At 48.9% G+C, this 15529-nt stretch overlaps 2 long non-coding RNA genes across 3 annotated transcripts in view; one reads left to right on the top strand and one right to left on the bottom strand.

The window, feature by feature from the left end:
- The window catches only part of LOC140691011 (uncharacterized), a 33018-nt gene extending 22825 nt beyond the window's left edge, over nucleotides 1–10193 (bottom strand). For both annotated transcript variants that reach the window (XR_012066460.1, XR_012066459.1), the window contains exon 1: nucleotides 10077–10193. This is a non-coding gene — a long non-coding RNA (uncharacterized lncRNA). The remainder of the gene's footprint in view (nucleotides 1–10076) is intronic.
- A 155-nt stretch (nucleotides 10194–10348) lies between these two features.
- LOC116276694 (uncharacterized) lies at nucleotides 10349–14020 on the top strand. The gene is made up of 3 exons (XR_012066179.1): nucleotides 10349–10462; nucleotides 12214–12317; nucleotides 13718–14020. It is a non-coding gene; the product is annotated as an uncharacterized lncRNA (long non-coding RNA).
- The last annotated feature ends 1509 nt before the right edge of the window (nucleotides 14021–15529 follow it).

Here is a 15529-nt window from a genome sequence, read left to right as displayed (position 1 = left end):
TTACTAATTATGGGTTTGCAATTCTTTTATTAGATTTATTCCTGGATTCTTTATATTTTTGTTGCTATTTTTAAATCCTTTAAAAATTGAGTTTTCTAACTGATTTTTGCTATTGTATAGAATTACGAATGAATTTTCCTTTGAATCCAGCAACCTGATCTAATAATTTATTTGTAGATGCCTTTGGGTTTTCCACATAGATAATCATACCATGTGTAAGGAGTTTTGTGTTTTACTTTCTAAATTCTCTGTGTTTTATTTCCTTTTTTCATTTCATTGCTCTAATTAGGATACCCAGTAGTATGTCATATAGAAACCTTTATCGTGGGCTTCACGTAGTTTCTGATCTCACTGGGAATGACTTCATCGTTAATGCTGTCTGCTATGTTAGTAGATGTCCTTTAGTCTACTAGCTTCTACTCCTATTTTTGTTCTTTATTATTAACTAAGAAAATTTAATTCCATCATAGTTTTTTCCTATATCTATTGAAGTATTACTGTGTTTTTGCTCTTTTATCCTATTAATATAATAATTTACACTATGTGATTTTATAATGTTACACAAGTCATACATTTTGGGTATAAGCCCAACTTGGCCATGAGAATTTATCTTTTTGATACATTATTGGATTCAGTTTGTATCAGTGTTTGTGAGTGAGATTTACCAGTAATTTTATTCCTGTCCTACCCTTGTTCAGTTTACATATCAAATTTATATTAGCCTTACAGAAATGAGGTAAGAGTTTCCTATTTTTCTATTCTCTGAAATAATTTGTACAAGATTGGAAAGATCTGTTTCTTAAAAGATAGAATTTGCTTGCAAAGCTATTTAAAATTTTGTGAGGGGAGAGGCAGATTTTGAATCACTGATTACATTTCTTTGATTGTAGGATAATCCAGGTTTGTTATTTCATTTGGATTCCATTCTGGAAAACTGTTTTCCCAAGAAATTATCCATTTAACCTGTTTTCAAATTTGTTGGCATAAGGTTGATAAACAGCCTCTTATATTTCTGCTCATTTGTTGGGGCATCTGTGGTGAGATCTTCTTTTCTACCCTAGTGTTTTATTTGTGCCTCCTCTCTTTCTTGTGAATATCACCAGAAGCTTGGCTTTGTATTTGTATTTCCCACAAGTCACCTTTGGGCTCTGCTGCCTTAAACTGTATTTAACCTAATGTTGACACAGACCACAGTTCATCCTTGGTGAGTCTTTTCTCCCTTGACCTTCAATGTTATGTTTCTTTACATTTTAGGAGGGTTTCTTATAATTTCAGAAACCTGGATAATTTTTCATACAATGTGACAATCTTTTTTGTTATCTGGAATGTTTGGTCCTTTTACATTTTTTGTGACTACAGGTGCACTTGTTATTTTTTTGTAACAGGTGTGTCCAGCTCCCCTGTTCCCTCCCCCTTTCCATCTTCTTTTGGTTTAATTTGCCTTTTTCTCATTTCCTTTTTTCCTGTTTGGAAATTATACCTTCTGGGCCTATTTCAGTGGTCACCTTCTAAAGGTAATAACTTCTAAAGTTAATAGCTTTGCCCTCTTCCCCGCAACACTGAAACCTGAGAATATTTAACCTGTCACCTGCCACCAGCTCCCATGCTATTGTCACTGATACCCTGAGACTGTTTCGTACACTCAGGACTGGTGTGCAGGGTCCACCCAAGACGATGCCCCCACCTCCCGGTATTCTCGGCAGTGGCCACACCCAGCTCGCTAGAAGGAGAGCCAGGGGCAGGAAGCGGCTGTGAACACACGCCAGCATCCCCACTGCTCCCAGGAGCCAGTCCTCAGATCCTATCTCAAGCTCACACTGGCTTGATCAAGCCCACAGGAGTTGGCATCCAGGCCAGCAATGCCCCAAACAAGGAGTGAGTCAGAGCTGGACATCCAGGGCCAGGCTGACCACACCAAGGACACGGGGAGGTACTCCCACCCGCAGTCCTTCTCAGGAGGCTGGCAGGGTCTGGAATATGTGGACTCACCCCTTATCTGCCCTGGTTGCCCCCTGAAGATACCTGCTTCTTTTCACACTTTCACTGAAGAGGGAGGCACTGGGGATGCCCCAGGTGGGCCTCCCTGCAGCAAATGCTGGTCCCACAAATGTCCAAAAAACCCAGGATGCTGCCTTAGATGGTGCCTTCCGCCCTCATTCCCCACAGACTGAGGGATGGGAGAGCAGAAGGGCCAAGTGGAAGGACATGGCACCTACCCAGGAGCCTGGAGGCTGTGTAGAGGAGCTGCCCCTTACATCCTTATATGGGTTTAGAGGAATGAGCAGGAGTTCACCAGGGCGAAGGGGTGATCAGGCTTTCCGGGAAAGAACAGACCCTGGGCAAGGGCAGTAACAAGAACCAGCAGTGGGTGGGGGATGCAGGGACAACAGCAGGACAAAGAGGGGCCCGTGCAGCTGGGCTCGGGCTGGCTGGTGCCTGGAAGAGAGCTCCTGGGAATGGAGCTGAAAAGTGAGAGGAGCCACCATTCCACACAGACACGTGGTCACACCTGGATGCTGGGATGGGTGAAGTGTGGTCTTGCAGCTGGGTAGCCACAGGCTCAACAGAACAACAGGGGCCTCCTATCCCCAGGGGAAGGGACCATCCTCGCCACATGCCAGGTTCTGAGGGCCCACAAGCCGGGCCTGTGAGGCAGGAGTGAGTCAGAGGCCCTAGGACAAGCAGACAGAGCTCACCCCTGTCCCCCACCCCACTACAGAGTGTCCCATTGTGTACAGCAGTAAAGATGCTGAGAGCTAATAAACACATGACAACATGGAAATAACAAAGAATAGCATCAGTGGGCTGAGAATCTTGAGACTTTGAAGAGTTTGTGGAAGAGAGGAAGAAGATGGGGTGAGACAGAGGGACCAACCAGGGCTGAGGTAAATGCCAACCTGAGTGCAGACAAGAGACTCAGCCGGAGGAGGAGGCTGCAGACTCTAGCTGTCACTCTGGGAGCCACTATGTCCCTGGCGGCCTGCGGCCCATGGTGGTGGGCTGGGCAGGAGGAAGCAGAGCGCCTCTGCCAACACCAGCCCTCCTCCAAGCAGCTGAGAGGGAAGAAAGGCAGGTCCTGCCAGGACAGAATCCAAGCGAGGTCAGTGAAAGGTCTCCTGGTGCCTCTGGGGTGTCAGGGTGGAGACGAAGAAATAGACCTCTCACACACCCAATGAGGGCTCTCGGTGGTACAACCACTTCAGGAAATAGTTGGCCATTAACTCAAAAAGTTGAACAAGCATCATCCCATGATCTAGAGGAACAAGTGTACGTGTGCAGCCAACAGGTGGCATCAACTGCTAGAGATGGAGGGATGGAGTTCCCAAGGGACCCCAGCGCCATGGCTGCACGCAAGACCCTGAGCAGAAACCACTCCACTGACAGGTCAACCCAGCACTTGAGAAAGAGGAACAGAATGATCCTTGTTTCAGGCCACTGAAGTTTGGGATGCTTGTGACGGAGAGATGGATAACCAGGTTCATTTCTGTACAGGTTAAAAGCAAACAAAATTAAACCGTATTGTGTAGGAATGCATACACAGGTGGTAAAACTATAAAGAAGAACAAAGAAATGATCACCATGAGGGTGTAGATAACCTTTATCTCTGAAGAGAGGTGCACGGAAAGGACATATGGAGCTTCCAAGGCGACACCTGTGGGTGACTACGTGCATGTTTGTTATAGAATAATCTGTGAAGCTGTATGTAATCTCTCTCACAATTAAAAAAAAAGCATTTTTTAAAGAATAGCTAAAAGAAAGTGAAGTACTCGGGCTTGGATGATGTGGGTAGAGCCCAGCCCCCTCAGCACATCCTACAGAGCAGCCTGGCCTTGGCCAGGACCCCCACATCCCACACACCATCCTCCAGGCCCAGACCCCTGGGAGCAGCAGGCCAGGGTGCCCAGGACTGAAGCCCATGGCAAGTACCATGAGGACTGTATAGCCAACCAGGAAACCCCAGACGGAAGACAGCAAATGAGAGAACAAAGGCAAACATTAAAAACCTTGACAACACGAAATAAAAGCAAAGCCCTGGCAACCACTAATCTATTTTCTACCTCTATGAATTTGCCTATTCTCGACATTTCACATCAGTGGAGTCACACAAAATGTGGCCTTTTATGCCTGGCATCTTCCACTTAGCATAACGTTTTCTAGGTTTATCCTTTTTGTGGCCTGTGTCAGTACCTCACTCCTTTTTATGACTGAACAGTATTCCAATGCATGTATAGGCCACATTTTGCTTCATTCATCAAGTGCTGAACATCTGGGTTGTTACTACTTTTTGGTTACTATGAATAAAGCTGCTATGAACATCTGTGTACAAGTTTTTGAGTGGACATGTGTTTTTATTTCTCTTGAGTACCTACATGTGGAATTGCTGGGTCATTTGGTAATTCTATGTTTAACTTTTTGAGGAACTGCTAAACTTTTCCACAGCAACTGCACCATTTTATATTCTCACCAGCAATGTATGAGGTTTCAATTTTACCACATCCTCACCAAGACTTGTTTGTTCGTTTTTTAATTCTATCCATCCTAGTGGCTGTGGAGTCTCATTGTGAATTTGATTTGCATTTACCTAATGATTAATCATGCTGAGCATATTTGGAGAAAAATCTATTCAAATACTTTGCCCATTTTTCAATTGATTTTTTATTTCAATTTTTATTACTGAGTTGTAAGAGTTCTTTATATATTCTAGGTACTCGACTCTTATCAGATATATGATTTGCAAATATTTTCTCCCATTCTGTGAATTGTCTTTTCACTTTATTGATAACATCCTTTGATGCACAAAAGTGTTTAATTTGGATAAAGTCCAATTTATTTTGCCTTTGATTGCTTGTGCTTTTGGTGTCATCTCTAAGGAACTGTTGCCTAATCTAAGGTTATGCAGATTTTCACCTTTTTCTTCTAAGACTTGTATAGTTTTAGCTCTTACATTAAAGTAGTTCATTTTGAGTTAATTTTCATATATGGTATAAGGGTAGGGATCCAAGCTCATTCTTTGGTATGTGGACACCCAGTTGCCCCAGCACCATTTGCTCAAAAAAACTGTTATTTTCCCATTGAATGATCTTGGCAGCCTTGTCAAAAATCAATTGACCATAAACGTATGGATTTATTTTTGGACCTTCGATTCTATTCCACTGGTCAACAGGTCTATCCTTATGCCAGCACCACACAGTCTTGACTACTCTAGTTTTGTATTAAGATTTGAAATTGAAACGTGTGAGCCTTCTAACATTGTTCTTGCTCATGATTGTGTTGGCTCTTCTGTATCCCTTGCAATTCCATATGAACTTTAGAGTCAGCCTGTCCATTTCTTTTAAAAAGCAGTTAGAATTTGTACAGGGAGTGCACTGAATCTGAAGATCAACTTGGGGAGCACTGCCATCTTGATATTGTTTCCTAGTCCGTGAACATAGGATCTTTACATTTTCATTCAACGTTTTATAGTTTTCCATATATAAGACTCATACTTCTTCGGTTAAATTAACTCCCAAGTATTCTATTCTTTTTGATGCTATTATAAATGAAATTTTCTTAATTCATTTTCAAATTGTTCATTACTAGTATAATTGATTTTATATATTGATCTCATACCCTGCAACTTTACTGAACTTTACTGGACTGCAAGGGACCTTCCCAAGGTCACATAGTAACTGAGTCCCTCCCAGAACCAGGAGTCTTTGGGGCTTAAAAACACAAGTATAAAATAAAAACAAACTTTGCTTGGAAGCTGTCTGTGGTCAGTTGGCTTAGTTTACACCATGGACTTACCAGCCAACTGTTTCAGAGGTCTGGGCAGGGAGCAGCCTGACAGGATGTGCTGGGGAGCCAAGTGGAGATGGCGCTTCTGGGAGAGGGAAGAGTGATGACATCCATGTCCCTGGACAGCAGAGGATTGTGGCTCTCACTGGCCCCCCTGCTCTGCAGAGCTGTTTTCAGGGTGAAGGTTATCTAGACTACTTAATCCAAAGCCCGCCTGTCCAAAGCCAGAGACTTGCTGTCCTTTCCACAGCGGAGGTGTTTCTCCCTTCCCAAACATCTTGTGCCAGCGTGGGAAGTACCTCCATCAGAACAGTGAACAAAGCTCCCCTTCTCCACGGGACAGGAATTGGGAGGGAGGGATCAATGGGATGAGGTTGGGACCAGAGCCCTGATACCTCTAGCCATCGTGACGCTGAGCTCTGACGAGCTGGGAACCTACTGGGGAGTTAGAGTTTGGGCATTGCTCACAGTGTTGTGAGGAATCAGCAAGGGCCACTGCAGCAGAGGCCTCTGAGAAGAAACCACACGTGAACTAGGCCTGCTGGCTGGAAAACTCTGGATGTAGGAAGACAGGGAGCATCCCTGCTTTCCTCTAACAGTCAAGAAGGTGCAGTGATACGACCTGGCCACCACTCAGGTCAAGCTTGCTTCTGGCTCTACAGGCCTCCTGAATTGAGCTCTGGGAGGCCCAGGGACCCCCACATGCAACACCAGGTATGATCCCACCTCCAGCTCCTTGCCAGGCCCCAGTCCACAAGGCAAACACATTAGTTCTGCTCTCGCCCCTGGCTTCAGGAGTGGTGAGAACCAGCTCTGGCTCTTCTGTGATTCTTGGCCAGGTGTCGATCAGCATCTCTCAACTTTAGCTTCTTTACTTACCTGTCAAATGGCTGAGAGGTATGTCCAAGGCATCATCAGCATAGTGCCAAAGTCCATCTGAGCTGACCAGACCACGATGTAATGACAACAGCAGCAGCAAGTATACTCACTTGGCACCTGCCGTGTGCCAGGCAGTGTTCAGAGTGATGCACGTATACGTACAACTCTCCAATGTTGCTCCCGGTTCTGATGTGCATCCACATCAAGCAATTCTCCAACATCAGGTGGGTGTCCTACAATTTAACTCACTTCTGACACTATCTACCTGGAGATAACCTCACATTCCAAGGTTGAGGGCTCAGTCCCATAACATTGCTCCAGTGCAGATGCCAATTTCAAGTCCAGACTGTTACCTGTGCCTCTGACCTACTGGCTATAAATCAGAGGTTCCCACGACCCCCTTCCTTGGGTCTGATTAATTTGCTAGAGCAGGCTATTTTTCCTCTTGGATTGGCCTGCTCCCAATTCTTGGGAGTGTACTATCTTTCACTACCTTTTTACTTTACTAATAAAAATCTTGAAAAAAAATTTGCTAGAGCAGCTCACAGAACTCAGAGAAACATTTTGCTTAATAGATTATCTGCTTATTATTAAAGGATATATATCAGAAACAGCCAGACAGGAGAGATGATTAGGGCAAGGTGCGGGGAAGGGATGTGAAGCTTCCATGCCCTCTCCAGGTGCACCACTCTCCTCGAATCTCCAAGTGTTCACCAACCCAGAAGTTTTCTGAACCCTGTCTTTTGGGGTTTTTATGGAGGCTTCGTTACAGAGTAAATCATTCGTCACTGATGACTGATTCAACCTCCAGCCCCTCTCCCCTCCCCCAAGGTTGGAGGTGAAGGGGTGGCCTGAAAGTTCCAACCCTCTGGACTCTTGGTTGGCTCCCCTGGAAACTAGCCCTCATCCTTAGGTGCTTTCCAAAAATGACCTCATTAACATCAAAAGACACATTTACTGCTGTCATCACTTAGGAAATTCCAAGGGTTTTAGAAGCTCTGTGCCAGTTATAGGGATGAAGATCAAATACATATCCTTCATCATAAACCACAATATCACAGATCTAACCCTTGGGCTTAGCCATCAGCACACCCAGTTGAGAAAGTACCGTGATATGTCACAGAGCTAGGGAGCAGCAGAGTCAGGATCTAATCAGGTAGTTAATAGAGTTGGGGTTCTTGGCCAGTCGCTATTGTTCGAAAAAAGAAAAGAAAAGAAACAAACAAACAACAGGCCCAAAATGGAGTCACCTGTGCCAAGTCCCACATCACCAAACCCAGACTTAACTACAGTGTCAACCTCTGTCAGAAATGGAATCTTAAACCAGTCAATCTGGAATTAACTGGTTATCACTAGCAAAGTAATTCACTCTATAAGCCCCTGCCCTCCCCTAAAGGAAGGTGACCTTGCCTAAAATATCAGCGCATTGCTAGATTAACTTACTTGTCCTACCTCCTTCTGCCTATAAAACTTTCATTCTGCACAGCTCTTTGGAGCTCCTATCTATTTGCCAGATGAGATGCTGCCCAGTTCATAAAATGTTGAATAAAGCCAAAAAGATTTTAAAAATTTATTCAGTTTTGTTTTTTAAACACTATTCTACCCCTCAATTGGTCCACAAGAACATGACTTCATTTCTATAACCTCAGGGTACAGCAAAGGGCCAGACATGTAACCCTAGTAAATGTTTACTGAATAAAAGAATGAAAATGAGTACCCACAAACCTCCAGTATATGAAACAGACTCTTACTATAACTGCAGGGGATATGAGTGAAATTAATAGAAAAGTAATAAATAAAACCAGTGGTGCCAAGTGCTTGCATCAGTGTGACCAAGTACAACCTTCCCCTCATAATAAATGGAGGCCCAGATGAAGACACCAGACACCTGGGAACAGTGTGGACACTCAAGAGGCAGAGCATGTTCTCAGCTTCAGGTTCATGGGGCCAAAATCAAGGTGTGGCCAGGGCCACATTCTCTTCTAGAAGCCCTAGGGATAAATCCATTTCCACACTCACTCAGGTTGTTAGCAAAATTCAGTTCCAACATGGTGGCAGGAGGAGGATCCCAGTTTCTTTCCTGGCTGTCGACCCAGAGGTCCTTCTTGGTTGCTAGAGGCTGCCTGCATTCCCTGACCTGTGGTCCCCTCAAAGCCTGGAATAGCAGGCCAAGTCCTTCTCACATTTTGGTTCTCTGACCCTGTCTGCTTCCTCCCACCCATCAAGTCTCTGACAACTACCTTCTGCTGGGCTTCTAAGGACACACATGATCCCACTGTGCCTACCCAGGTAACCCAGGTTGAGCTCTCTCATTTAAGATCACATGGTTATAACCTTCATTCCACCTGCAAAGGTCTTTGCAGCCATGCCGAGAACAGCATTTGATTGAATGACCTGAGGAGGGGAATCTTTGACGACCACCTTTAGAGTTCTGCCTGCCACGGATGGCCTTTGGGAAATTAAACCCAAAGAATGCAAAAAAGGGTGATAAAACTACCTAATACAGGTGGAACAGGCACAGAGTGTTAGCTCTGCAGGGAAAGGATGGGGTTCAACCAAAGTGTGCTTTGTTTTGCAGAAACTAACGATTAGGATGCAGAAAGTTTCAGACACCAGATGTTCTGAGAAGGTTACAGTGGTTTCCAATCAACAAGACAGCACGGTGGGAGCAACCAGCCAGGCACCTACCTACCTGCTTGCAGTTTGGGGCAACTTTGTGTACCGGCCGCCTCACTGCAATGATCCCGCTTACATTTCACGCACATGCCTGCCCCCCAGGCTTAAACTCCCGGCAGAGCTCCCTCCCTGTCTCCTCACCTGTCGTGAGTGAAAAATTCTTCTACTTCACTGGGCAGTACTGGGGGTGTGCACTGGCCACGCCCCCCAGCAGCGGACCCGCTGTGACCGGGACAGCAGGGGGTCAGGGGCCAGCCACGCGCACCAACTCGGGCCGCTCTGTGCCCTCACTGCCGCCAGCCCGTCTAACCCTGGCCAGGCACACGGCTCGGGGGGCACGTGCGTGACAGGGGGCGGCGGCGCGTCCTTCGTGTCCCCCCACGCCGGCCGTCAGCACGCCTCCCTGGTGCGGGGCTGCCCGCCCGCGGCCTCACCTCGGGGCCGGGGAGTTCTGGTTCCGTCGGGCGCGCGGCCGCCCGCGCTGTCCGGGGATTCTGGAGGCTTCGCCGGCTTCCGGCTCCCCGAGGGTCTCCCGCCATCCCCGCCGTCTCCCGGCCTCCCTCGGCCGCTCGCGCTCCGGCCCTTCCCGTGTGGACGCCCGCCTCCCTGCTCCTCGTAAATCCCAGGGCAACAGGAAAAGGCCATTAAACACCCGGCGACACGCTCGGCCGCAATAAAAACCGGTGATAATGACGCCGAAGCGCTCGCGCTCGGCCGCCCGCCGCTCTCAGCCCAGTACCCACCTCACGATGCGCCCTTGAAGAACCTCGTCAGCCGCGCTCAGCCCACACGTCCACACCGCCAGGAGCACCGGGCCGCCCCGCGGGGCAGGCGGGGAGGCCTGGAGCCGCGATGCCGGCGCTGAGGGACCGCGCCTTAGCGGCCTCGACGCCACCGCCGCCGGGCGCGTGCCGGGGCGGGGTCTGCGCGGGCGGGCGGGGCGGCGCATGCGCGCGGGCGACGAGGGCGGCTCAGGCGAGCTGCGAATCCAACATGCGGCCCTACGGAGGGGGATTCGCACCTGGACGGCACGCAGGACCGCCCCCAAGCCCCCAGCCTGCCCTCCGTCGCCCTCAGCGCGGGGTTTCGACGGACCCTGAGCTCTTCCTCCCCGTTGGTCCCGCTGCAGGTTACTGATGGGAGGAAACCTGGGGGACTTTGCCCTGAGTGGGGTTGGAAGCGCAGTAGAGCACAGAGCGGCGTCTAGGCCCGAGTCCTGCGTGGAGGAGGGGGAGTCATCGCAGGTTCCTCCCGGGGGATAACCTCCGAACTGAGCCGTGAGGGAGTGGGCCTGAAGTGCGCCCTGCAAGGGCACCGGTGTGCTTGCAGACTTTTGGGCGTGGCCACCGGACCGTGTTGGGTGTGTGGGAGGCTATAGGTTGGTGGACCCAGAGATGGGGAGAGGCTGCGGAGGGCCAGGGAAGGTCCTGCGGGCGGGGCAGGCTGCAAGGGGTCTTTAGGCCAGGAGCTGACGTCAGATGTGTGCTTCAGGAGAGCAACTCTGGCAGGAAACAGACAGGAAGTGTAATTGTACGAAGGGGATGTTGGAGGAAGGAAGCTAATCTCATAGTCCCGGGAGTAAGGAGGGTCTGAGCCTGGGTGTGCAGTGGGGATGCAGATGGAAGCAGGATTTCAGAGAGATTTTGGAGATAGTAAGTGACAGGCTTCACTGGCTCCCTAGCACAGCTGAGTCAAGGATGACCCCTGGGTCTGGAAGACCAGGCGGCCTGAGTCATTAAGACATCTGAGTGTCTACCAAGTGCCGACCTTGTGCCAGGCACTCAGCAATTGAATGAGAAAGACCTAGTCTCTGCCTTCAAGGTGTTTGTAGTTGAATAGAGGGGATGATTATATTTTTATCCATGTGATGTAGAGCGTTACAGGTGTTCCTACCTGAGCCTCAAGTGGGAACAAGGAGGGCTTCCTGGAGGAGGTAGGCCTGAGCTTCAGGGAAACCAGAATCCCCAGGCAGTGTGGGCACCTGAGGCACAGAAGGTTCATGAGCAGGAAGGACGGCCATTTGTGATGCGCTCCGAGCACCAGAGGCAGATGTGAAAGTGTAAGGCTAGATGCACTGGTAGGACTAATTGCTGGCATCTGAAATGGGAGGTAGAACTTGAGTTTCATTCTCCAGGGGGTGGGGAGCCTTATGCGGAAGACAAAAGCTTGTTCGGATGTGGCTTGAGACAGCTTGTGCTGGGTGCATCTTGCAGAACAGTTGTAAAAGGGGAGAAGTTTACAGGAAATGCTTGAGCCTGGGCAGGTGTGGCGGGAGCAGGGCTGGCATGGGGAGTGCAGGAAGGAAACTGGTGTGGGGGCAGTGGTGGGAAGTGGAGGATGGGGGAGGGTGCACGGGACCCTGGGGACAGCCCAGTGGAGATACCCAATGACAGTTTACTAGCTAAGCAGAATGGCAGGTCACATAACCGTAGTCAGCTTGCCTCCTCACAAGCAAATGGGAATGGAAGTGCCCACTGCCTCATGTTGAGGGTGATTCATTCAACAAATATTGACTGGGCACTTTCCAGTTTTCCAGGCACCCAGGAAACAGCTGGATGCTGCAGTGTAAAATACTCAGGAAATACAGGTTAAGCTAAAAATAGAGAACCCAAGTAGAGGTGCAGTTGGCCATCATCCGCATTAAGCTCCCAGAATAGAGGCAGATGAGCACTGAGTAGGTGAGAGTCCTCCAGTTGCAGGGCTAGACCCAGGCCGCCCAGTGACAGTGTGCTGGCTGGCAAGGGATCTGAGCGCTGGCGTGTGTCCCAGTGGCCATGGAAAGGCCAGGTGTCAAATAAAGGTTTGGGACTGGGTCTCTAAGCTCTCCCGTGGTGTCAGAACTTCTGGTGATCACCTGTATGTCTCCGTTTCTGTGCATAGAGGAGCTGCCTGAGTGTAGCTGCACAGATCCAAGATGCTAGGGGCCTACTGGGAGGACGCTGGGCCTGTGGCACTCTGACCAGGACCTGCCTTCTCTCAGCGCGGTAGGTCATGTATTTGCTGGGTGAGGAAGAGGGGGCAGGACTTCACCATTATCACCATTCTTCAGAGTAGCCTGATTCTAATTCTGTTCAGAGTAGGAAGATCAAGGCAGGATGAGATTAGGGCCTTGTCCGGGCTACACAGTTATTTGAAGAGCTTTTTCTCTTCCTGACTGTCTGAGCTGTGGCCGATCAATGTAAATAACAAAGTAACGTTTTTAATGAAGTAATGATAATGATGTATCCTAAGTTAATGTAGAAATAAATGTGAAGTTTTGATTCACATTTTCAAACCAAAATTTAAACCATCAAAGGCTAATAAAAATAGTTGCTAATATTTATTGAGTGCTTCGTAAGCGTGGGACTTCACATGTGTTTTCTCAGTCTTCACAACACCCTTGTGAGCTGGGTGTGGTCATCATCGCTGTGTTTACTGACAGGCTGGAGTGAGATGGAGTAACTGACCTGAGGTCCTTTGGTCAGTGAGGCAGAACCAGCTTTTGACTCAGGATCTTGGACCCAGAACCTGAGCTCTTGACCCCTGGCCTCATGGCCCCTTAGTAACTCAACAGGCAGAATCACTAACTCTTAAAAGCTGACACCCCTCTTTTCTTTTTCTTGTTAGTGGAGATACCGGGGACTGAACCCAGGACCTTGAGCATGCTAAGTGCCTGCCCCACCACTGAGCTCTGTCTTTGGATGCTCTCTTACCCTTGTTGTTCAGGCTAAATCAGGGGCAGGTTTTCTCAATTTTGCTGAAATGGACATTTGATGGAGGTTGAGGGCACAATTGCACACGTTGGGTGTGTCTAAGCCGAGGGACCCAAGAGGCACCCTGGGGTGGCGGTGGTGGGCTCTGTTGGGGAGATGGTACTGGAGTGAAAACTTGCCGCTTTTGAAGAGTGATTTGTCATCTGTGGAGAAGATAACTTTTTTAAATTTAGTTTTGGTTTTGTTTTTTTTCTGAAATAAGAGATACAGTGACACAAAGACTGCTGAGATTCTCAGACACTGGCTTAATCCGGGAGGGCTGAGGTTCCCCACCTTCTGGTACCTCTCCCACCAGGTGCCTATCAGTCATGGTGCCACAAGACTCCTGGGGGGAACAGAGGCAGAGATGCAACTCCTGGGAAATGGAAGGGTCTGGGCCCCACTTGGAGGAGGGAGCTGGTCTAATGTGGGCCACAGATGCACAGACCCCATCAGCTCCAGCTTCTCCGCAGTGTCTCTGCTCTGAGAATATGGCCAGGAGGGTCGGTTGGAAGCAGGGGTGTGATCTGGTTAATAAGGCATTGGCACTAATACATATCTGAATTTATTGTTGGGCTTTTAAAAACCCTTTCACATGCTTTTAAATATTGGCTATTAAAAAGTCTTTTTACTTACACCTATTTTTCCTTCAGGCAGCACACCTTGGGAACATGAGATTTTTGCCCAAGTCAGTAGTGGGGACGTACACCACCAGCCCGAGCTCCCTCCAGAGCAGCAGCCGCCAGAGCTTACAGCTGTGAGATGATTTCTGACTTCTGAGGACAAAGGATACTTGTCCCCTCTCTGCGTGAGCAGCAAGGCCAGCAGGTCCTGTCTCCAGCGTGATCTGCTCTCCCTTCTGTCTTTCTGAGGGTACGCAGGACGCCCAGCAGCGTTTGTTTTCTCTGGGATCCAAGCCTTGAGTTTGGGCCCTGCTGGCGATCAGGTGGCCTTGGCTCCTCAGTCTCTGCCTGATTGGGCTTTCCTGTTTTCGTCATCCTCCGTTGACTTTGCGCAGGGGAGAAAAATACTCACGAAGGAAGCTTCCCAGAGGGTGAGCAGGTGCACAGTTCAGCCAAGTAGGTGACTCGCTGGGCTGTGCGTCTTTGTGTTTGTTCGGGGCGGGAAGGGTGTGACAGCGGCTCCCCGCCAAATAACTTTACCACCTGAGAGACCAGGCGGCTCCCGGAGCATGTGGGAAGCCACTAGCCCTGCATGGGGCTTCCGGTGCGCTGTGACCATGGCCCACCACGTGTTCCGGGTCCCCCGTGACCTCTGAGTGGATACACAGACACTCCTACACGCGCATTTCTGTGTGTGGAAGTGTGTCGGTGCACGTACTGAGGTTTTTGTGAGCAGAACAAGGGAAAGAAGAAGAGGGTGTAGATAAACGGCAACACGTTGATGGTTTCTGAACACGGATGACCGCTGCTTGGGGTTTCATTATACTCCTTTCTGCTTTGTGTGTGCTTAAAAATTCCAAAATAAAAAAGTTTAAAAATAGATGTGGTGATAGGAGTGGAGGCGGGGGAGATAGCTCAAGTGGTAGAGTGCATGCCTAGCGTGCACAGGGTCCTGGGTTCAATCCCCAGTACCTCCTCCAAAAATAAATAAGTAAACCTAATTACCTCCTCCCCTCACCAAAAAAAAAGGAAAAAATTATACATAAAAATAGATATGATGCCTAAGCACTTATTTGAATGTTTAATCCACATAGCACTCACTGCACCCTGGCTCTGCTGCAGACCCTGGCTGCAGACCCTGGGTGGGGTGTTTGGGTGCAGTGATGACCCCCTGCTTTCATGACACTCAGGGCTGGGGGCACAGACACTAACATAAGTAACTAACAAACTGCAAATACTGAATTTCAAACAGAGAGGAAGCCTTTGAAGCGCAGCAGTGGGGTATTATGAAAACCTTAAGCAGTGGACACCCTTAGTGGGCGGCCAAAATGGCAGAAGAACAGAGGACCGAGCTGGGGGCTGCAGGGTGAGCAGGAATGACCTAGGCACCCGGGGTCGGGGGTGGAGGGAGGGAGGAGGGCGTCCCAGGAGTCAGGACTCACCTATGTGGCACCTGGGACCTGAGGCAGGTGAGGGCAGTGGAACACAGGGCGAGGGGTGGGAGCCTGGGGGTGGGCCGGTGCTTTGGGAGGCTGTGGTCCTGGGGTCCAAGGACAGCTGCAGAGCCTTGAAGCAGGAAGTCATTGCAGATCAGCTTCCCTTCTCAGGCTGCCATTCTGGCCACGATGTGGAGGGGCTGACCTGCCGGCGTGGGCCCGTGCTCTTTGCTGGGGGCCGAGGTGGGAGCAAAGGTGTGTCTGAGACAGATGTGGTTTTATATTTTACATCAACTCAACAATTTGGTTGCTTTGAAATTTGTTTTCTGGTTTTGGGGGTGGTTTTTTGGTATTTTAACATAACACAAAGGTACATGGAAGTGTCCCTCCTGAATTCCCACGCTCC

The sequence above is a fragment of the Vicugna pacos genome, chromosome 32 (assembly GCF_048564905.1).
Source record: "Vicugna pacos chromosome 32, VicPac4, whole genome shotgun sequence".
Lineage (NCBI taxonomy): Eukaryota > Metazoa > Chordata > Mammalia > Artiodactyla > Camelidae > Vicugna > Vicugna pacos.
This window is presented reverse-complemented; position numbering and strand designations above follow the sequence as displayed.